The sequence below is a fragment of the Oreochromis aureus genome, linkage group 11 (genome assembly GCF_013358895.1).
Source record: "Oreochromis aureus strain Israel breed Guangdong linkage group 11, ZZ_aureus, whole genome shotgun sequence".
Classification (NCBI taxonomy): Eukaryota; Metazoa; Chordata; class Actinopteri; order Cichliformes; family Cichlidae; genus Oreochromis; species Oreochromis aureus.
In genome coordinates this window covers 3,754,057-3,777,607 of record NC_052952.1, presented here as the reverse complement: position 1 = coordinate 3,777,607, position 23,551 = coordinate 3,754,057, and the positions used below count along the sequence as shown (strand labels likewise).

The 23,551-nt window shown below is 40.1% G+C and overlaps 1 long non-coding RNA gene across 1 annotated transcript in view; it reads left to right on the top strand.

Moving 5' to 3' along the window:
* Positions 1–14,062, top strand: part of LOC120442563 — a 44,892-nt gene extending 30,830 nt beyond the window's left edge. The window contains exon 5 of the long non-coding RNA XR_005614772.1: positions 13,984–14,062. This is a non-coding gene — a long non-coding RNA (uncharacterized LOC120442563). The remainder of the gene's footprint in view (positions 1–13,983) is intronic.
* The last annotated feature ends 9,489 nt before the right edge of the window (positions 14,063–23,551 follow it).

Below are 23,551 nucleotides of genomic sequence, written 5' to 3'. Positions count from 1 at the left end.
CAAAATGCTAGTGTTCAGTCTCCATACTAGAGATGGACCGATCCGATATTACGTATCGGTATCGGTCCGATACTGACCTAAATTACTGGATCGGATATCGGCGAGAAATAAAAAATGTAATCCGATCCATTAAATATCAAAAAAAACACCTCACAAAACTTGCGACACGGCGTAACTCGGCTCATAACCGTAGCACGTCGGAGCAGTATGTGTCACGTGATAGAGGGCTGTGTGTATTTGTAGCCTCGCTACCAAACCAGCATTTCATCTCCGAGGAAGTTATCCCAGAGAGAAGTAAAGCAAGTGTGTAAGTTCATCTCTGAATGTTTGTAAAGCGCTCCCATGTTAAGCTTAACAACTGATATATGGAGCGACTGACTCTCTCTCTCCCTCACCTTCCTGCAGCTACTTCAATCGTGAACTGCTTAACGATCAGCTGATCGGCTTTTCTGTCGCGAGTCCGTCTCTCTTCTTTGTTTTTGGTCCACTTTGCACCAGAAAGAGGAAACCAGCGGCGGAACAACAGCAGCACGCTTAAGCTTGATAAGCTGTTGTTAGAATGTATTTAATATTACTTTCTACACCAGGATCCTTTTCACGTAGCTGACGGCTGGTAACTGTGCAGGGGCGGATCTAGCAAAGTGTAGCCAGGGGGCCGATAGGGCATTAACAGGAAAAGGGGCACAAAGACATACTTTTCTTTCTTATTCTCATTTAAAATGCCTAGCTTTTAATAAATAATTATCTGAATCTTACACCCAAAGTTTTAATCTGATGTAAATGTATAGAAGTCCATTACTGTATATAGTAACTGTTAAGTCTAATATACCCTAGTAAGCTATAGTACTTTTTTCTTTGAGAAAGTACCATCTGTGAATTCTGCAATTCTGTTGAAGAAAGATGTTGAATCTATTTAATTATTCTTGAAAAATAATTTATTTCTGTGCTTTTTTTTTTTCACTCTGCATCAAATTAAAGTTGATTACATCGATTAAGCATCATGAGGTGGAGGGTGGGTGGTTCCCTATTTTTTTGTTGGGAGTTTGCAACCCTATTAGTTAGGTTGCTTAATATTTCTGCTAAGTACTCTTTAAAATACCAGAATAGGGAGGATTAAGTTTATTAGATTGATCAGTGTTGCTGAACTATGAAATATTTTGGGTGCAGTGTATTTTTACATACAGGTATAACAGAATAGCTTTAGTGTTATTGTTTATTTAAACTTGAGTATGAACTTATACAAAAATGCAGCAAGATATTCAAAAACAGTTTTATTGATTAAAAAACACACTATCGGATTCATATCGGTATCGGCAGATATCCAAATTTATAATATCGGTATCGGTATCGGACATAAAAAAGTGGTATCGTGCCATCTCTACTCCATACAATGTTTCTAGGCTTAATATCCAAATGTATCTTTAGGTGCACTGCCGAATGATCAGAAACGTCTCTGGGTCCAATGTTACATTCTACTATCCTCGGTCTTTCTGATTTGCACATAAAAAAATAGTCAATTCTTGAGTAGACACCATGCGGGTGGGAGAAAAATGTATATGCCTTTAAAGAAGGATGAAATTCTCTCCACACATCAATCAGCCAACCTCATTAAGCATCTTTCTTACATAAAGAGATTCCGGATTCTGCTTTTTTAATAAGTTTGAGGAGTCCAAGGTAGGGTGTAATTGTACATTACAGTCTCCACCACATATCAGGACACCTGATGTCTCCATAACAATTAAATCAAATATGGTCCTTATTAACGATTTGTCCTGTCCAGGAGGTCTGTAAATATTAAGTAGCGTCACTACTTTAGAGTCAGGATTCCTTTTACCAAAATGTATCGTCCTTCCTTACCTGCAATTTGTAAAACAACTGGAAAGAGATTTTATTTGAAATCAGAATTGCAACTCCCCTATTGGTTCCCTTTGTATTTGATGAATAAAATGTTTTTAAATCCGGGGTACTTAAGTTTTTCATGCCCCTTTTCGGTTAGGTGGGTCTCCTGCCAAAAAATTATATGATGGCCTTCTTTTTTCATTTTAGCAAAGAGCTTACCTCTTTTAACTGGGTTTTGTAACCCATTAACATTAAGGGTTACTAAACTGTACTGTTGAAATGACATGTCTTGTATAAGTCAAAGCATTTACCTTGTAAGACCTGGGTGATAAAACAAAACAAGAAAACAACAACAAATAAACAAAAAAAACCAACCCACACACAACATACATTTGTCAAACTTTGAAACTTGAACTTTAACTAAAAAAAAACAAATGAGAGAACTGTGGTTTGTACTCAAAAACAGAATTCCCCAAAAACCTTTTGGAGAGGAAAGCTCTTGTTTCACGAGGGGCCTCTCCTGTGTAAAGTGACATCTCCTGAGGCATAAACAAAATATCACAAAATAAGAAGTAATCAAACAATCAAACTAACCAGGAAAATACGCTCCCAGAGCAGTGTCTTAACTCTAAGTGCTCTAAGGCAGACATTTAACTTTCAGTATATATTTGGATGTAAAATGAAACCTAAACGTTTACCCTAAATTATATTCAGTGTAAAGCTGAAGTGTCAATCCTTACCCAGGAAAAGTCAAATCGGTAAAGAAACTGAATTTCTCAAGTTTTCAGGACATGATCAAACTGTGTCCCTTGGTTCGTGTCGAAATGCCTGGAGCATCATCTTCGCTCTCTCTTGACGTGCATCACGGTTCCGGCGTCCCGCTGTCTCCCAGGAAAGGTTCTTCAGCTTTTCCCGTGTTGCGTCCGCAGATCGGGTCTGTTCTCCTGCAAAGCTCAGAACCTTCCTTTTCTTCAAATTCTCCGTGGCCTCCGCTGCGCTGTCATAAGTTACGGTGCCGTCACTGAGGAAGACACGGAGTTTAGCTGGTGCGGGGTCTGGAAGCGAATTCCTTTTTCTTTAAGGACTTTCCTGATGGGGGCGTAAGCCTTTCTTTTCCGTTGAATTTCAGTCGGATAGTCCTGGTCAAAGTAGATTCTCACTCCGTTCAGAACGACCTCTTTCTTTTTCCAAGCAGAGCGAAGCACCAGTTCTTTAATTCTGTACTCCAGAAAGTGAATCACTATTAGTGATGTTCGATTCGTGAACGAATCGTTCAATACTCGAGAATCACTTTACTGACTCGTGAATCCTGATTCACAAGCGCAACTGACTCACTGACTCATCCCTGTTGCTGTTAGCAAACTAATTCCATTAGTAGAAATATATCTAGCTTATAATTAAAATAGTGGGGAAAAACAACAGCCAGTTTCTTAACAAAACATTTCTGCTCTGAACTGGAAGAAAAAACCCTGAGTAGAAGCTCATATCAAGACAATAGCTCCTCAGTTCACAGTAGCATCGCTCAGCTAGCATGCTAACAGCACATTTGAGTTACTCACCCCCTCCCTTGCTGTGCTGAATCATAGCATAAGCGAATCACTCAGGACTCACTAATCCCCTCCCTCCTGGCTCACAGCTCAAACAAGTTGAACGAATCACCGAATCACTCACCCCCTCCCTTGCTGTGCTCACCCCCTCCCTCCTGGCTCACAGCTCAAACGAGTTGAACGAATCACCGAATCACTCACCCCTCCCTTGCTGTGCTCACCCCTCCCTCCTGGCTCACAGCTCAAACGAGTTGAACGAATCACTGACTCACTCACTCACCCCTCCCTTCCTGTTACGAATCACTCACTCACCCCCCCTCCTCCTGGCTCACAGCTTCTTCTTCTTCTTCTTGGTTGGCAACCAATGTTATATGCGCTTTACCGCCCCCTGGCTCACAGCTCAGTGGACATTTAGATGAGAAAATATATATTTGACACATTTAAGGAAAATACCAATAAAATAAAATAAAAATAAATAAATGTTCCCTTTAGAATTTTTTTGCTCTTTTTTGCTCTAAAGAAAATAGTTGTTTTCTTTTACAATCATTCATCTTAGCAGTAGGATTTACATTAAGTGAAAATATTATTGAGTGAAAATATACACTTTTGCACTCTCTGGTCAACTGACTCAGTGACTCAAATGACTCAAGAAAACCGATTCACTTTGGTGAGTGACTCATTAAAACTCGATTCAGTAAAAAGAATCGAATTTACCATCACTAATCACTATTGACCGGGGGCTGGCATTCGGCGGTGGCTTCGGGCCGAGAGCTGTATGACATCTTTGCATTCCCAGCTCAGTATCACTTAGGGACAGCTCCGATTTAATAAACTTTTCCAAGAACTCCCGTGGGATTGTCCCCTCTGTGTCTTCTGGGATTCCATAAACACGAATGTTGTTTCTTCGTGATCGGGCTTCCAGGTCTGTCAGTTTAGCTTGTATATTTTCTTGTGTTTGGATAGCTTGAAGCAGAGCCTCGTTAGCCGCTGTAGCCCACTCCTCCACCTCCGCCACCCTCCTTCTGCCCCATCCACTCTACTTATCGTGTCTTTTTTAAGTCTCTGGCAATTTCGTTTAATTTGTTATCAATATCTTTTCTGAAACACATAAGTTCCGTGGAGAAGGTGTCTTTGAAATTTTTCAGGTCTGTTTTCATGTCCAACCTGGTAGCTTTTAGCTCTTAGGGATAGCGCGGATGCTAGCTTGCAGGTCATCCATACTCTCCGCTATCATCATCTGGGTCTTTTTCCATTGTTTGTTTTTCAACTTTTCCCGTTTTCATTGGTGTCTTGCCTCTCTGTTTACGACCAGTTTTCCCCTCCATTAGTATGAAATGCTGTCAGAGTAATAATTCGAGTAAATTTAGGGAGTTTTGGTTAGTGAGTCTGGGAGCTCTCACCTTACATGTCCACCCAGATTGCCTCCGTCGGACCAAATTCTAATTTCTCAAAGAAAAGGTAAACTACGCTCAGTAACAGGCAGAGAGACAACGTACATATGTGCCCAACTTGAGCTTTTTGAGAGGACATGACAGAATGATGGGAAATGGACTGCGAGGCAGGTGACAAGTTATTTTGGAAACACAGGGTTAGTGAAGGACAGGAACATGCTGAAATGAAAGGGAATAAAGACCAGGTGGCACACGATGGAGCTCTCCTTGGTCCTGATCTATGGCTGTCTGCAGCTCTCAACTTATACTGGCTGTTCTTTCCAGAGCACTGCAGTCCTGGCCATTCACTTGCCTGATCCTTAACCTTTTCTTTCATTGCCTCAGATATGCAGTCCTGGACTGAGGATGCTGTCATAAATGCCTTTGAAAGCATTTAAACCAAAAATTACATGTCTTGTTCTCTTTTGGCTGAAGACATGAGTATTATGAGTCTGGATAAATGTCTGGGTTTGTGATCAAGGTTCAGAATGAATCTGAAAACTTCCACAGGACTTACTCAGGGTAGTCTTAATTAAAACTTCTCTCTCACTGGGTCTTGAAGTTAAAAAGGTAGGAGACTGGAAATCAGCACTGCAATACTGCAAAGCCCTTGAATAGTCTATTAACTGATAGTTCCAAACACAACAGCACTAACCGTTACAGTGATGATAAACTCAAAATCTGATCATTCATTTAAAAAAAAACAAACATACAAAAAAAACACTTTTGAATTTGACCTGGACTTGACCCTGTTCCCGACTGACTGTCCTCACTTATAAACTGATTGAAGCCTTCCAACTATGCCAGTCTGTAACTGTTGAAGTGGAAAGTTTCTCTCAGCATATTCAGATTTGTTAAATTAGAGGAGTGAATCATAGACGAGTGGGATCCTGCCAGTGAGTGGTTGAAGCCAATCTATAAAAACAGAGTATGTTGAAGCATGATGCACTTACTTAAAGGTAACCCATTCTGCTCATTTCCGGCTCCATACTTTTAATCTTAGTCTTTACTAATGTAACTTTGCATAATTCAGATGCCAACATAATACATATTAATCCTATACTGAGCCTTGGTGCAGCCTCTCGTTTCACCCCAAAACCCACCCCAATGCTTGAAGCCTCATGATGTTTTTTCTAAGCCAACTGACCATTTTTGGACCAAGCTAGTATGCAAAGTTATCTGCCTGTGCTAGTAAGATTGGCTGGCAAGCTGTATGCAAACGCTATATTGGTGCAAAGCACATCCAATTAGTGAGAGACTGAGATGCCCAAAATGAAGCACAGACTTCTTCGATGGTCAGTGACCAAAAAATATGGCCTACAGTGAGGTACATACTGTAGTTTATTTAGAAATGCTCTAAAAATCAAAGACAGCACAACTTTGGTAGAGCTGTCTCTTTCACACTCTCCAGTCAGACAGCAGTTGACTATAGCTCCATGATTCAGTTAAAATAGAACTTTATCCACCATCAGCCATAACTGTGCCCTCAAAACTGTAGCGGTGTTGAAAGAGCAGGGCTTTTCCAAACGAAGAACGCTGCGTTGGAGTTTTCCATTTTCACCTCCATGTGGCAAAGCTTAATGAAATGCTGAGGACTGCCTCTTATGTCAGTGATCACACTTCTGTTCAAGGTGAGATTCAAATCACTGCATATTATTTACACTCCACTCTATCCCAATATGGTGAAATGACTTCAGCATGTGGTCAAAATTACACTGGTTATGTAAAATGGGTATCAACAGGTTGCTCGACAATGCATGGAGGCGTCAATAACATAAGAGACTGTCAAGGAACAAGCATTCCAAGTCTGTAATACACAGTCTGTTACATATATCACATTTTAACATGGCTATTACATTTTACTGACAGGATTTCAGGGTTCATCAAAGGGTGGAGAGGCTTAAGCTAAAATTCAAAGACTCCAGCTCCATAAATTCGTTAGTTCTCAGAATATCTTAATTTTATCTTAATTTTAATTTTGAGGTTAATGTGTTTGTGGCTTCATCACAAGCTGTTTGCAGTTCAGTATAAAGAGTGAGATGAGTCTGCATCTCTAGCTATGGTCCCTGCCCCAAGATCCAGTGTTTCCTCCAGTTAAAAACATTTGTGTCACATGGACATTTTAGCAAACTGGAGCATTAGACCCCATCAGAAGTAATGCAGACATTATGTCAAGCTGTTCTGTTAAAGACATAGAAACCAAAACATTTAACTTTAACAGTCAACGAATGCTCCGATCTTAATCTAAGGCTGCAAACCTTTGTAATGACTGAAAACTGAGATTATCAGCATCAATAGCTCTCTTCCACAGCACGTCTTTTATCCTGTCTTCCTTCTCTCACCCCAACCAGTCACAGCAGATGGCCCCGCCCCTCCCTGAGCCTGGTTCTGTCGGAGGTTTCTACCTGTTAAAAGGGAGTTTTTCCCTTCCACTGTCGCCAAAGTGCTTACTCAAAGAGGGTCATATGATTGTTGGGTTTTTCTCTGTATGCATTATTGTAGGGTCTACCTTACAATATAAAGTGCCTTGAGGCGACTGTTGTTGTGATTTGGTGCTGTATAAATAAAATTTAATTGAAACTGTAATTGAATTGAAAAAAACTAGGCTTACTGACACCTGCTCAGACATCCAAGAAAAGCTTAGAATACAACAGCTTTTTCCAGTTGAAAGCAGTTATTGGAGGTGTTTGGGGCATCTGACCAGGCATCCATAGAACGTTTTTTGGAGATGTTGTACAGCTATCCCAAAATATAACCCGAAATATACTATCGCATCTCACTTGAGTTGCGGTCGTCACTGATGAGGAATGGATTTCCTCATTTTATCATGTTAGAATTTCTTTCTGTCAGCGATTTTTAGCACACTGTTGCCACTAATTGCTGTTTGCATTTCAGTATATACATGGGTGAGTTACTGTTGTCATTGTGCATTTCAGCTGATGGGTTCACATTCAGCTCAAGGCCTTGAAATTGCGTGGGTCAGAACTCTTTCAAATTATCCAATGTAGGTCAATACAGTATCTTGCAGAAATGCACACAAATGTATTTCCTCTATGGAAATATAGCTGCACATACCGCATAATGCATGTTTTGCACAGTAAAACTGACCAAAACAGGCTGTCTAAAGAATGTCAGTAATTACGTTGTATTCCATGTATTCAGAAAATAAGACAGATTAATAGTGAAAATAAAGAGAAAAATCACTGCTTTGATATTTATCTGAAATAACTGACACATTCTCATGGCTGGATTATCAACACCCTGGGGCCACAACTCCATGGAATCCCAGAAGCCATGTGGTGCTATTACAAAAGCAAAGTGCAACTAGGAACATGAACTGAAATAGTGTTTTTTTTTTTTTTTTTTAATAATTCCAGTTACTTACTTGCTTAATTTTTATGTAGTACTCTATATGTGGCACTCAAGCACATTATGAAAATATTAGGATAAAAGAAAGTAAACATTACACAAGGGACCAGTTCATTTTCTTAATATTGCAGCACTATAGCACTCGTTGTTTATGAGTTCACTGCAAAGAAAAACTAAAGTTGTGTCTCTTGGTAATAAACCTGTTACCATCTGCCAGGTCACCAGCAACCCATCAAGGTTATGGATTATGGTTGGGTTTATTGTAGCCACAAGTTTAATATGCATATTTTCAGAAACTAGTATTTTAAATTTCTAATGACATCCCATAAATCAGTGGTTCCCAAACTTTTTTTGCTGGGCCCCCCTTGTTTAACAAGAAAAATGTTCGCGCCCCCACCCTCACAGGCATGCACAAGCACGCGCACAAACACATCCTTCAACCACGCACACCCATATTTTGCTCCATTGCGGTTTATTTCACACCTCAAACATTTATTAAACAATTAAGCAAATACAAATAATCTGCAATAAATTACAGGTAGTAAGAAAATAAACTACCAACTCTTTTACGCTCGTCCGCACCTACACGGGTATTTTTTTGAACGCGCAGCTGTTTCGGGCACATGTAAACGGCGATCGAATCACCGAGAACGGAGATTTTTAAAACTCCTTTTTTTTTTTGCGTACGTGTGGACAAGGAATACTACGGTGGCCCTGAAGTGCAAACCACAAAAACAAATCACAAAACGCACAACAAATTGAAAAGCGCAAAAACAAATTGAAAAGCGCAAAAACAAATTGAAAAGCGCAAAAACAAATCACAAAACGCACAACAAATTGAAAAGCGCAACAACAAATCACTTAACGCAAAAACAAATTGAAAAGCGCAAAAACAAATTGAAAAGCGCAAAACAAATTCACTTAACGCAAAAACAAATTGAAAAGCGCAAAAACAAATCACAAAACGCACAACAAATTGAAAAGCGCAAAACAAATTGAAAAGCGCAAAAAAACAAATTGAAAAGCGCAAAAACAAATTCACTTAACACAAAAACAAATTCACTTAACGCAAAAAACAAATTGAAAAGCGCAAAACAAATCACTTAACGCAAAAACAAATTGAAAAGCGCAAAAACAAATCACTTAACGCAAAAACAAATTGAAAAGCGCAAAAACAAATTGAAAAGCGCAAAAAACAAAAACCAAACCGGAAGAGGTAGGTACCAATGCTGCAACAACAGGCATCACTGATTGGATGATGGATCCGGTAGCCTTTTGAACCGGAAGTTGTTCTGTTCGAAGTTTGGTGACTGCTCTACCAACTTTTTCCACAACTTGGACAAAACATGTTGGCTGTATCCCAATTCAGGGTCTGCAGCCTTAAAGGCTGCATTTTAAGGCCGACACGTCAGCCGGCGGCGCCAAGGCAAGGCTGTCCCAATTCAAAGGCTGCTTTCAAATGCGGCCCTCAAATTCGGCCTTCATTTCCCTGAATTTTAAGGCTGTGGCGGTGTAGACTTCGTGGCCCAACATATCCCACAATTTATAGCGCGGCAGTCACTGTGGATAATTTTGCTGCAGACGGCAGAAGCGTAGCGGCGAAGAGTAAACTGTTAAACGTAAGTACTGAATATGATGTCACTTTTTATGTGCAAATGTTTAATAATGAGGAACATTAAAACATTACTGTTGGCCACATGTCGGCAAAGTTATTTGCCATTAGCGATGTTTGTACTTTCAGCGCTTTACTTTGTTTTAAAGCATTTAAAATATAATAATACAATAGTTGACCTTAATCTTACAGAGAATGTGATGATTTTATGGATAATTAAAGTCAGTCATATATCTACAAACACAACAAGCTGAAAGTCAGTGATGCTGCTCGGTTTGCAGTCCTGAATATCACGGCACAAGCAGGATTCACTGCACTGTTAATGTTAGCTATGTTATATTGCTAGCTATGTTATATTGCTGCCTCTGTTCGGTGGTGTCGAGCCAAACGGACTTTAACGTGTGTTTGAACGAGCTGACGGTTCACTCGTTAAGCTGAAAGAAAGATGCTTTAATCACAGGAGTCACACATGTGTCCACTGGACCATCTGGGAACTCTTCTTGTTTAGCACTTGTAATAACACAAACACTAAATCCTCCTTCTCTTGTGCTGTTTTTGTAGCAGTGTGTACACCTGAGACTGTCACCTGTCTGTCTGTCCTGCACTCTCTCTCTGTTTCTTTCTCTCTGATTGTGGAATAAAAGTATGAACATGTATTTATAAGTTACACTTGTGTTTGAATCCTGCAGCTTATCACACATTTGATTTCCATGTGTGACAACTGCAAGTGTCCAGAGTGAGGACAGACTGAGGGACCCACTGCTGCACATCATCTGTGAGGCTTTGCACCCCTGATGATCCACCAGGACAAACTCAGCAGTGTGTGAGGAAGAGGAGGAGGAAGAGCCAGCAGCAGCTGACAGATGGGGAGAATAGACATACTGTTCCTGTTTGTGAAGGACTGCTAGAAACATTTAAAATAACTAATTATCTGTCCTGAATCATTATTAGGTAATGTTCAGATAATTTGATCATTCCAGTGTTTTCAGTGTGGGAGAAAGTACTCAGGGCCTTCAAGATACACACTATGAAAGGCAGCACCAAGTTTAATATTCAGAAACCTGAAGTATGTATCAGCAGCAGAATGGAGCTAAAAATAAATGTTTGTTTCAGTTCTATGAAGCTTTGAGTATTTTGGATTAGTAGTACTGCTGTGTTTGTTGCATCATATTGCTGTAATTGTTTATATGCTTTATATATTCTGAGGTAAGTTGATCTATAGTGTTACATCATATTCTATAAGGATGTTATGTGTTTGTATACTTTCTGCCCAGTTTAACCCATTTAGCAGAAGTCAGCCTGTTTAAGGCTCTGATATCTATTCTGTATGACTTAAAGCAGTTATGACATGGTCTGATTTTCTCACCCAATAAAGGGATATTTAATGTATCAGTCTACTCTTCATTCTATCAGACACAGTTATCACAGCTCGTACATTTTCTTTTTACATATATGTAAGCATTGAGCCAAATTTAGTAATGCCAACATATTACACGGACAATATTTGTCTCTTATATATAATACATCTACATATACACTGTCAAAGATACTTGAGTGTCTTTGAGTGAAGATTTAAGGTGATAGGACATATAAATAACTGCAACTTGAATCTTTACTGAAGCTCAGTATTAGACACAGAGTTCACTCATGAATTTCACTCACATGTGCTGTACCAGTGTACCTGCACATGTGATGTGACAATAGAAGTGATTTGATTTGAGAGTTCAAACTCACTGCTGTAATGACTTATGATTAATATAATAACTATAATATTGGCCATATCATATTTACACTGACTTTAGTCTCATGAACAACATTAGCTAATTGTTATTTACTAGCTAATCTTAAATGACTGTTCAGTACAGATATGAAGGCCAGCAATCATATTTTACAGTCCTGTGGTCTCAGCCTCAGATACTTATTAAATCACACAAAGCTCGTGTAGAAACAAACACACGAACAAAATATGTTCTCCTTCATTTCCGTCAAAGCTGTATGAAACGTTTCCAGCGGTTGGTGTTATGGTTGCTAGGCAACCTGGGCAGCGCGACGGAGGCTAGACCGTCCCATTTCACAAGCCTCGCACTTCCGGCCTTAGCGGTCTTTGAGCACGCGCCCTTGAGGATCGTTGAGGCTGCGTGCTTAAAGGCTGCAGACCCTGAATTGGGATACAGCCGTTGACTGCTCTTTCTCATAACCACGTTCGGCAGAACAACTTCCGGTTCAAAAGGCTGCCGGATCCATCATCCAATCATTGATGCCTGTTGTTGCAACATTGGTACCTACCTTTTCCGGTTTGGTTTTTGTTGTTGCGCTTTTCAATTTGTTTTTGCGCTTTTCAATTTGTTTTTGCGTTAAGTGATTTGTTGTTGCGCTTTTCAATTTGTTTTTGCGTTAAGAGATTTGTTTTTGCGCTTTTCAATTTGTTTTTGCGCTTTTCAATTTGTTTTTGCGCTTTTCAATTTGTTTTTGCGCTTTTCAATTTGTTGTGCGTTTTGTGATTTGTTTTTGCGCTTTTCAATTTGTTTTTGCGCTTTTCAATTTGTTGTGCGTTTTGTGATTTGTTTTTGCGCTTTTCAATTTGTTTTTGCGTTATGAATTTGTTTTTGCGCTTTTCAATTTGTTTTTGCGCTTTTCAATTTGTTTTTATGTTAAGTGATTTGTTGTTGCGCTTTTCAATTTGTTGTGCGTTTTGTGATTTGTTTTTGCGCTTTTCAATTTGTTTTTGCGTTAAGTGAATTTGTTTTTGCGCTTTTCAATTTGTTTTTGCGCTTTTCAATTTGTTTTTGCGTTATGAATTTGTTTTTATGCTTTTCAATTTGTTTTTGCGCTTTTCAATTTGTTTTTTGCGCTTTTCAATTTGTTGTGCGCTTTGTGATTTGTTTTGCGCTTTTCAATTTGTTTTTGCGTTATGAATTTGTTTTTGCGCTTTTCAATTTGTTTTGCGCTTTTCAATTTGTTTTGCGTTAAGTGATTTGTTGTTGCGCTTTTCAATTTGTTGTGCGTTTTGTGATTTGTTTTTGCGCTTTTCAATTTGTTTTTGCGTTAAGTGAATTTGTTTTTGCGCTTTTCAATTTGTTTTTGCGCTTTTCAATTTGTTTTTGCGTTATGAATTTGTTTTTTATGCTTTTCAATTTGTTTTTGCGCTTTTCAATTTGTTTTTGCGCTTTTCAATTTGTTGTGCGTTTTGTGATTTGTTTTTGTGGTTTGCACTTCAGGGCCACCGTAGAATACAGAGTTTGTCACGCAACGTCAAAGGTATGTGCCTTTTTCACGTCACACTGTGCGCCACGTTATTGTTTACATGAGATGAATTGCAGAATGGCAGATAGAGACAAAATACTGTTAATCTGACTCTGCAGGTTTTACACGCTTACATATACAGGCCATTACTGTCCCTGCATTTAGAAAGGCAGAGGCATCACGGTGTAATTATTTTACATGTAGTTGTTTTTTTTCCTGTGTAATAATGTTCAACATTGCTATCAATACATTTTTCAAAAACCCTCTACAAAATGGGTTCAAAAACATAAACAACTGTGGGATACTGTTTGTCCGTGATTTGAACAGCCCAGCGCTGCTCCCGATGCAAGGAAAACTAATTCTGCAGGGAGACCTACCTCAGCACTTGTGCAGGTGAAACCAAAGGGAAGATATGCCTCACCATATTTTCTAGTCTTTGGCTTAGAATGAAGTTGGTTTGGAAACATATTCAGCAATGCTTCATCTCCTGCTTTGCGCTTTGTGTGGGCGCCCGTGCTAGCATTGTCCAAGCGTTGTTTTTGTTTTTTTCCCTTTTCATGCCGCGCCCCCTGCAATAGCTCTGCGCCCCCCTAGGGGGCGGGCCCCACACTTTGGGAACCACTGCCATAAATGTTGACATTACAGTTTTTTGTCTCAAATGCTTTTCAATGTAAGTATTCCAAACAGGTTAAAATTCTATGAAAAGCATTACCCGAACACAAACAATACCCCTGATCTAGTTGTTGAGTATGTTGATATTAAGAGGTTAAAGGCATAATTTCAAAGGGGCGGAAACTGAGATTTTCCCAGAGACTAATAGTAGCCGTAGATAGAGTGTGTCTGTGTGTGATGCGTGTATATTTATTGAATATATATAACCTGTTAAAAAAAAAAAGAACTGTATGGCAATTTATTAACATTCCCTTTCTGTGTGTTAATGTAGGTGGTGCCACTGCCCTGACACAACATCCAATTGAGGCTGTTTGACTCCAGAAGAGGGGGCTGATGGGTGAATTTTCTACTGAGTGACACCCCCCCCATTCCCAGCTTTGAACACAGTAAAGACAGAATCTGGCAGGAAAGCGGATGCTTTTACCTTCAACATAAAAGCACTCCCATGGGGAAACCTCAGTTTATTGTAGGATTTATTTTTTTTATAAACGTACAGCTGTAGTGTGCAACAGAAACAAGATGTGTTTTGGGATTTCAGTATTGAAAATGCATTTTGGGAATGTTAAGATAATTCTGACTTTTTGAGTAAAGTCAGTAAAGTACTTTTTTAAGTGTAATTAAGAATACATATATCAGCAATTCATACACAAATACATCAGAAGCATCCATCACCAACGCGCGCGCGCGCGCGCACACACACACACACACACACAGAGACACATACACGTGTGTGTCTGTATGTGTATTACTCCAATCAACGTTTTCGCCTCTATTTATCTATTTTATTTTGAAAGACTTGCCTGGAAGTCATGTTGGTACAATTTCAAACCATTGACTGCAGCGCGAGCCCCGGGCTTCCAAATAAGGAATCCGGCTGTTGCTGCGCGCGGACACACAGGCAGGCAAGGACGCTGCAGAGCCGCGAGCTGGGGACGGCGGTTCCCGAGACACGCGCGAGCCCTCTTTGATGCGCCGCTCCATTCAACGATCACATTCACCTGGATGGCTGTGCGACCTGCGGACGAGAGAGAATTTCAGATTTGGAGAATAACTTTTTCTCAGAGGAAATCATAGAATTTGTGGAATTTAACTAAATAAAATATTACTGTCTTAAAAAGAGGATTTTATTTTCACAGTTAATGAAGAGCGGGGGACGTTATCTTTGGGAACAATGTAAGAAAATAACAGCGGCAGTCGGGATTTTTTGTACCTGTTTCTTGCATAGGGCGCGCAGTCGGAACTAACAGACATTCAGAACTCCTGTCTGAGTTTTAACCTCCTCTTCATCCCAGTAACGTCACATTTATTTGGCTCAGTATAAGAAGAGATTTCCGTTCATTATCATACTTTTTGTGGACTTATCTTAGGACTTACCGTCTTTTGGAATTGTCGAATCCCCCGTGAATGCACCGAGCTCTGACCATTGTCATTATGCATCAGATGGACTGGTAACTTACTCAAGGTAAAATGTTTCTCTGTCCTTTAAAAAAATATAACTCTTGCTGCTAACTATGAAGTTTAAGGCACACATATGTCATCAGCACACCTAGTTTCGACGTGTGTGCACTTCTTGTTTTGTTTTGTGAATTCACATTAGGCGTTTTCCCCCTTTTTTGTTGCCACAATAAAAGAAAAAAAAAAAAAGATACCGAACTCGCAAAATACCTGTAGATTTATTGTGTTGCAACCCACTGTACTGTCCAGTGTAGTTGAGGGTATATAGCGCTGTATGCTCAAGTCACACCCAACCGTGCTGCGCTCAGGGAGTCGCACCGCTGTGGACAGTCGCTGCCTGAGCTGGTGAGCCCCAGAGGATGGAAGAAGGCGCGTTCCTCTAGGGAGGAACCGCCACTTATCTCCGTGTAATTTAACAACTGGTCGCTCATTCACAGAGGTTAAACTGGAACCAGAGCGTCATTTAGGGAATTCCGAGAATGAGTAAGGACAACTCTTATTCTGACGATTAATCTCAGCAAAATAATTTTTTTTTTGTAAATATGCTTAACTTTACTTGACTCGTTGCATACGCGCGTTATTGAACACGTATTCTCAGTGTTATTTTTTTAAAATGCATTTCTAGATACAGCGATGTTAGACCCACCAGCTGAAATACAAGTCTTGCATGCATTTTCAAAGCAGTGTGAAGCTTTGTCAGGAGAGAGGGTTACATTTACACGCACTTATTCTGATTTGAGTTTGACATTAATGTTTTCCAACAAACAAACAAAACAAACAAAATCCCTGTACCTATCCACAGTGCTTACTGGAGTATGCCTTCTTTTAACATTATGGTATGAATAAAGACACAGCCGGTGTAATCATCTGTGCCCTCTTTTTGACATCATCTAGCCTTTATTTGTTTCCTTGAGCCAATTTTAAACCTGGATATAATAATGAATGTTTTTTATGCTTTATGGATTTTACTTGCAGTAAAACACAACAAATGTGCTCAAACTGTGTTTAGTAATAGGTGATGACAAAGCAGGGTGAAATCTAGCAGAGGTGAAAGTAGAGACGGTGCAGCCACATGAGCGCTTTGAGCCCATCTCTGTGGCAGTCAGCCTGCTATCACTCACTGACCGCCAGCAGTCCTATTTGCCAACAAAATGGGTTGTCATTCACTGTCCCCTTCTGGTGCAAGGAGCCTCCCTCATCTCTGCTACTGCTGCAATGTCCAGTCTTGGATATGCAGCATGAATGGTCGGCTGCTGTTTCTGTAAAACTTCAGAAATTGTATTATTATTATTATTATTATTATTATTATTATTATTATTATTATAATTACCGTTATCATTGGATTTCCTTTACTTTAAAAATAGTTAAAGTGGTAATTGCTCTTCTCTGCATATCAAAATATTAAACTCTGACATGTCAATTTTCCACATCATGCTAATGGGGGGAGCTCTAAAACGCAGTCAGTTCTCGGATAAGACTTAAGTCATGAACCACACGACAGGGAACATATAATCCCCACCCTTATAAGTTCCCTGTCCCTGAAAAACTGTACTGTATATTTTAATTTAAAAAAAGTGTGGCATCTCAACAAGTGATCTAAGGTTGAATGATGTTATTGAAAAACAGCCAAAAAAAAACTCTTGATACTGGGAATTCTTGTAGGCTTTGCACCTTGATATGTTTTATACTGAAATGTCGTTTCTACCCCTGAAAGTATCAGAACTCAGTGATTAATATGAAATATTTGTATCAACATTTCTGAGCTTGAATCAATATCTGTTCAACATGATATTGTGTAAAAGCCCTAAGGCAATAAAACACCATTAGAACTCAGAATAATGAAATTCTTGTTGGCTTTGAAAAGCCCGATGCTGCGTATGCATTCCAGGTCAGATGCAAACAGTAGGCTTGAAAAGGTCACATTATATTAAATACACCCTTGCCGCTTGATTGCAAATGTCCTCTGTGCATTATCCTTTTGAACTCAACTCTCTGCTCTCCTTTATTGATGCATTTAACACATGTAAAATCCCCATCACTGTCAGGAACTTTAATTCAGCCCATGACCCCTCCAAGCTCACCAAACCTTACTTTGAACCTATGCCACTGTCTCTGTTTAAGACATGTTGCATTCTCCAAAATCTCATGGTTGTTGTTTTAACACATTTTGACCTCTTCTTATTCTTGATTTTTAAGTTAAATGTTCAGATGACTTAAATTTGTTGGCTCAGGTTAATAACCCTGGGAGGTCTATATCATGACTGCCAATGACGCCCAACCACAGCCACAACTATGTGATCAGATAAAAGCAAAATATACTTTTTCGATTTGTTTTAAATGGGTCAGTTAGAATCATTAACAGTTGTACCCCGATTGTCAAGATTTGGAAGAAAAAAAGGGTTAGTAACAAAGCAAGCACTTTGTGACTGTGGAAAGGAAGAACTACCTTTTAACAGGAAAAGGCCTCTGTACACTACAGGGGCAAAGAAGCAGAATTGAGGGTCATATGTCAACACAGAATTAATTCTACTAAACAGTTTAACTACAAAAGAAACAAAATGGTTGTTTAGACCTTCCAAACACTGACTGTGTTTTTCTTTTGGTTTTGTCATTGAAACACAAGTACGGGTTTATGCGACTTTGTCAACAAATCCTCCCAACGGGTGCCACAAAACTCAGCCGAGAGCCAAGTGTGTGATCCTTTGTAAGCATATGTATTTCTGAGACAGCGCCAGGTCTGAGAAGTCTTGTCCCACCCCCTCCCAGGTAGCAATATTACCGGTCAGCTGTTTCTTCTTTGCGGGAAAGAGAGCAGATAACAGAAATAGACTCAACAGTAGTGCCCTGGCAGGCACGGCTGGCTCCGAGTCACAGGGATGAGACAAGCCAGCAACACAACGCAGGCCTTTTCAGAAGCATTCATGCATGTTTTTTTAGCCTACATGTATTCCTTTGTTTCTGCATTTTACAGTCTCCTGCAGCTTTGGAAAATAACCGCACTGTTGACTTGTTCCCCTTCCCTAGCTCTTCACATCCACTGATCGCTCTCTTTTCAAACAAAGCTGCAGTGTCCAAGGGTGTGTGTTCTATCATATCTGAATTTGTGACATCAGAGGGATGAAGAGGAAATAGTGAGTCGAGGGGAACAGAGGGAGCCATTGAGAGGGGAGATGAATAGATGGGTGACGAGGAGACAGTCTGTGGGATGATAGAAGATGCATTAAAGGCGAGCTAGAGACAGAGAGCTGTGTGACGTAGACACACAGTCCCTTTCTGCTGCCTCGGAGCTCCACAGATCACTTTTTGTGTGACACCCATTACATTTTGGAGTAAATACACAGCAATCAGTCAGCAATGACAGGCTAGTCACACAGGCGCTTTAAAGGTGAAACATGTCAGCATCCAATGTCCTGAAAGTTTCTAATGGCTTCTCAACAGTACTGTGGGGAGGATATCTTTGCTTGAAGTGACTTAGAGGTTGACCAGATCCTGCAAAACCATTGGTTCCCCTAATTAGGGACAAAATGAGGAGCTTGGGAAGGAGCTTAATGAGCCTTGGCCAATGTGTATGTGTGTGTGCGCGCAAGTGTGAGAGTGAAGGGGGAACTGGCTGACAACCATGTAACCGCCACACTGACTTAACACAACGTGTTAAGCAGGGCTTATAAAAATAGTTGGCTGACTTGGAGGTAGGTGTAGCTGTAGCTTGGAGGTCATGGCAGTGTGCTTTGTGGTCTGATGATTAGTTTGAGGCCAAATGCTGGCACTGACAGCTTTCTCAGACACAATGTTTTTTTGTACATGATTCCTGACAAAAACAAGCACACTAAATAAAAACTTAGAGCAGGCATACACTCAGTGTATGACTTTTGACAAGACTCCATTTTATGTGGTGGGGTCTGCCTGTTCTAAGGGAGATAATCACCTTACCTTTTGCGCCTAAATTTAGCACCAAAATATAAATTGGATATAAATGGTAAATGGCCTGCATTTGTATAGCGCTTTTACTAGCCCCTAAGGACCCCAAAGCGCTTTACACATCCAGTCATCCACCCATTCACACACACACTGGTGATGGCAAGCTACGTTGTAGCCACAGCCACCCTGGGGCGCACTGACAGAGGCGAGGCTGCCGGACACTGGCGCCACCGGGCCCTCTGACCACCACCAGCAGGCAACGGGTGAAGTGTCTTGCCCAAGGACACAACGACCGAGACTGTCCCAGCCGGGGCTCGAACCGGCAATCTTCCGATTACAATGCGAGCTCCCAACTCTTGAGCCATGATCGCCCATAAAAGGATGCTGTAAAATATTATTTTGATAGATATTTGCACTGTTTCTGCAAAACTTCAACTAGTGATGTCTTGAAATGATGAGAGAAAAAACAAAACAACAGCATGGTTTGTGATGGAAATCGAGAACCGCTTCTTACAGAAAACCAGTAGTCCAATTCCTTGGAATTGTCAGTCTGTCTGCCTATCGATCCCGCTTACTGGTTCTTGCACTCGTGCTGCAATCGGCTGATTTCAGTTCACGTTTCACAAAAAGAAAAAAGTGACACTTTAAAGTGTGGATATGGACATTTATGTTTTTTAACTGCATCCAGAACACAAACAACCGCATTATGCTGCTAACACAACTTTGGTTCTTTGCATGCGTCTGCACAGGCAGCATGCTAATCCTAAACTAGCCCAGAACCCAGAGTGAAAGCTGAGTGCATGCCAACCCCAGCAGCCAGACCCTGAAATTTGACAGGTAACAATCCTGTTGAAGCAGTCTCCTGCTACAGCCTCTATTCATGTGTCTAAAGCAGAGTCACTGTGGCGATCGCTTTTTTATGCTGGTTTTGTTTCACATTTGTGTCTGTGGTCATAATTGTTGCCGCTGTGCTAAGCGTTTTAACATCACAGACTGTTGGACTTTGTGATTGGATATTGTTTTCAGGGTGAGAAAAGTGCTACTTTTTAAGTGATGAGTGTTTATGCACTGTACCCCTGTTTATTTCTCTGCTCATTTACAGACAGAATGACAGCCATCTTTAAAGTGAAGGCAGCGTGTTGTAATCACTTAATCATTCCTGTGCTGAGGTGTAAAAGCAGGACAAGGTATCTGTTGTCTGAAAACAACTGTCTGAAGAACAGAAGAGCAAAACTGAAGCCAGCATCGGTGCACTGGTCACCAAATTTGTAGATTTCCTAAGTTTTTTTAAAAGTGCGTTTTGAAATGATACAATGATACTACTAATATTAGTAATATTATTATTATAAGTATTATGATTACGACTACTAACAATAATAATAGTAGCAGGAGTACTATACCCAGTCAAGGGCAAATGGCAGATACCTTAACTCCAATAACCAGAGAGGCTAAGCAACGAACTAAAGTGAGAAGAAAACAGCATAGTACCAGTAATGCAGACTTAAAGGCGGTCAGTGGTATAATTAAGTCTTTGGTTAGGAAAGCATGTTTTGCAGTACTGGTTTATTGATTTATCCAAGGCATTTGACATTGCTCACCATTCCAAAGAAAGAAGGCTTCAGAGTATTGAGCTATCTGAACAAGCAACGACATGATTTTACCACTGCCTTTCACGCTGAGGATAGTGTTGTTGAAACAGATTAAGGGCACCTGAGGCTTCAGTCTAAGTCAGGGGTCTGCAACCTTTAACACTCAAAGAGCCATTTGGACCCGGTTTCCACACAAAAAGAAAACACTGGGAGCCGCAAATACTTTTTGACATTTAAAATGAAGATAACACTGTATATATTGTTTTTTTACCTTTATGCTTTGTGTGAACAACTAAGGCGTGTTGCTTATAAAATCCATGAAGTACTACAAAGAAAATTACATTTTATTTATGTAATCAACACATTTTGAACTCTTAAAGAAATATAACAAAAGCAAAGACACCCAGCTGAACTAAAATGATCCATGTAGCAAACAAAAACTGTTGTGAGCCGCCTCCCTTATATCGCCTTTGGGCTGTTGGAGCCTTGACCTGACTTTTAAAAAATAATTGGAAAAAAAGCTCTATGCTGCTAAAAGATGAAAAATAGATATTTGCAAAATTCTGCCTAAATATGTATTTTACCAGGTTAACGTGTGTGGCGGGGCGTGGTCTGCAGCGCCGCTGCAGGGGAGGCGGACGCACCTGAGCGGCACCCGCAATCACGCCTCGCCGCCTTAAAGTCTGTGCTATCCATGCTGTTTTGTTGTCGGGCTGTGAGCTGAGACGCTACAGCCGGCTGTATGCGTACAGCAACCGTGTGTGAAAAGTGGTCAATAAAGAGATGCTGAAAAGCGCGTTCATGCAAACATCGTCGGGTCTGCCGTGATGTGTTTACAATGAGACTTCAGCTCCCAAACCTCGGCACACCGCGTCTGCAAATCGGGGCTTTCATCTTTACGCAGGACTGTAAGCTGTCATCTGCGAGGCGTGAGCGGTTTTGTTTTTAACATAGTTCACGGTGGAGAACAGCTGCTGACATAATGTGGATCCGAAGATCCATAATTGGCCTACCTGGGGTTGAAAGTCTCGATAAATGCACGGCGTTTCGGCGGGTATACCGTCTTCCGCTAGTGTGACGCTTATTTTGAAGGATGAAAAAATATTAGAATATAATTTTATTTTTATATTTATTTAGGGCCTATCACAATAATCTTCCAATTTAGAAGTACAAGTTAAAAAAAAAAGAACTAACATAATCAAAATACACTTCAGCGAAATACTTCTAATTTATTTTCCCAAACCAAGCGGAGCCGCACTATAAGGACTAAAGAGCCGCAGGTTGCCGACCCCTGGTCTAAGTGAAAAACAAAGCTGACTGTCCTGGTGTTCTTTATTTTTAGGTCATTAGTTATTTAATTGATGGGGAGAGACTCACGACTACGGAAGCCACCAACAAAATTGATGAGGACTTTCTGAGTAAACTGTGAACTCTTTTTTGTGCCTAAATCCAACCAAACAATAAACAAAAGCAAAATTAATTAAATGAAAATGAAATGTAAACAAAAAAACCCTCACTTTTGCACAATCAGAACTTGAAGACCTGGAGACCGCTTAGGTTAGGCAACTGAAACACTTAACTATATTTAAGTAACATAAAACACAATCACAGGGACATGTATGTGGTTCGATTTATTTTATTCGGAATGTTAATGATGACATGATTATACACTGCACATCCTCTGTAATTGGAGGCACTTCCTCAGTTGCTACAGTTAGACAAGAACAAGTTCACTCTGTCCTTGAATCCAGTCAAAAGAAACTAAGTGCAGCTCTCAGGATATACAAAAGGCTGAATAACTAGTAGATTTTAACATTGCAAGCCTAACCAGCTGCTGCTGCATCCTTTCTTAGACACTTAAAAATTCAAATGAACTTGCATTAAAGCGACTGGACTGCTTTTTACGTTTTTTGAAGATGTTTCACCTGTCATCCAAACATTTTAAAAACACCTTTTCTCTTCTTCAAAGGGTGAAATCTTCAGGTGCATTTTGAAAAAGTGCCACGCAGATTCAACACTGGTAGCAAATGTTTAACACAGCATTGCCATTAATATGCACTAGTTGGACATCTCTTTATATGCAGTAATAGGTTCACCCCCTACCAGTTATTTATAAGGCCATGCTGGAGTTGTCTAATTATGTGTCTGTTTCAGTCTATGCTTTCAGTATGATTTAAGATTAAAAGACTCCTCTTATCTGTCAGAACAGAACAGTTTGGGGTTTTTTTCAGATAGCTACATGAGCTACATGGTAGCATTCTGTCCTGTTAGTGTTTGTTCTTCTTGCTTCCTTTGGCAGGCCTCTCCTTTAAATGAGTTTTGGAATCTTAGTAGACTTTTTCCATTTTTAGGCTTCATGCTGTTTAAACATTTAGGCAGCTCTCTGGAAAAGGTGTAGCCTTGAGGTGACTTTCAGTGTCTCTGTCCTAAAGGACATGCTGCTCATGAATACAGGAGCTGTTTTAGAAAGATGGGCAGTTTTTTTCATACACTGGGGGTAAAGTCAGACCAGTGCTACGCCCTAGACCTTGTTTGTTTTAGGCATTAAAATGATTCAGTTTGACTTCTGATTAGCAGCCCATATTGGTGGAACCCTTGTGTAGTAGCAGTTACAGTATGTTGGATCTGCACTGCATGGCTGTGAGCTAAGGTCTTCAATTAGCACGATTCTCTTGGTTGATTGCTATTTTTATCTTCACGTTAGCAAGTGTGTAAGAGAAGCAGAGGAAACACCTTCACACCTCAGTCTGCTTCTTGGAAAACCTGTGATAACAAAAAGACCCAGCAGACTCTGTTGGGTCTTTTTACAGTATCCACAGGTGTGTGTGTGGATTTTACAGTATCCACACACACACACACAAAAAAATTATCACAATA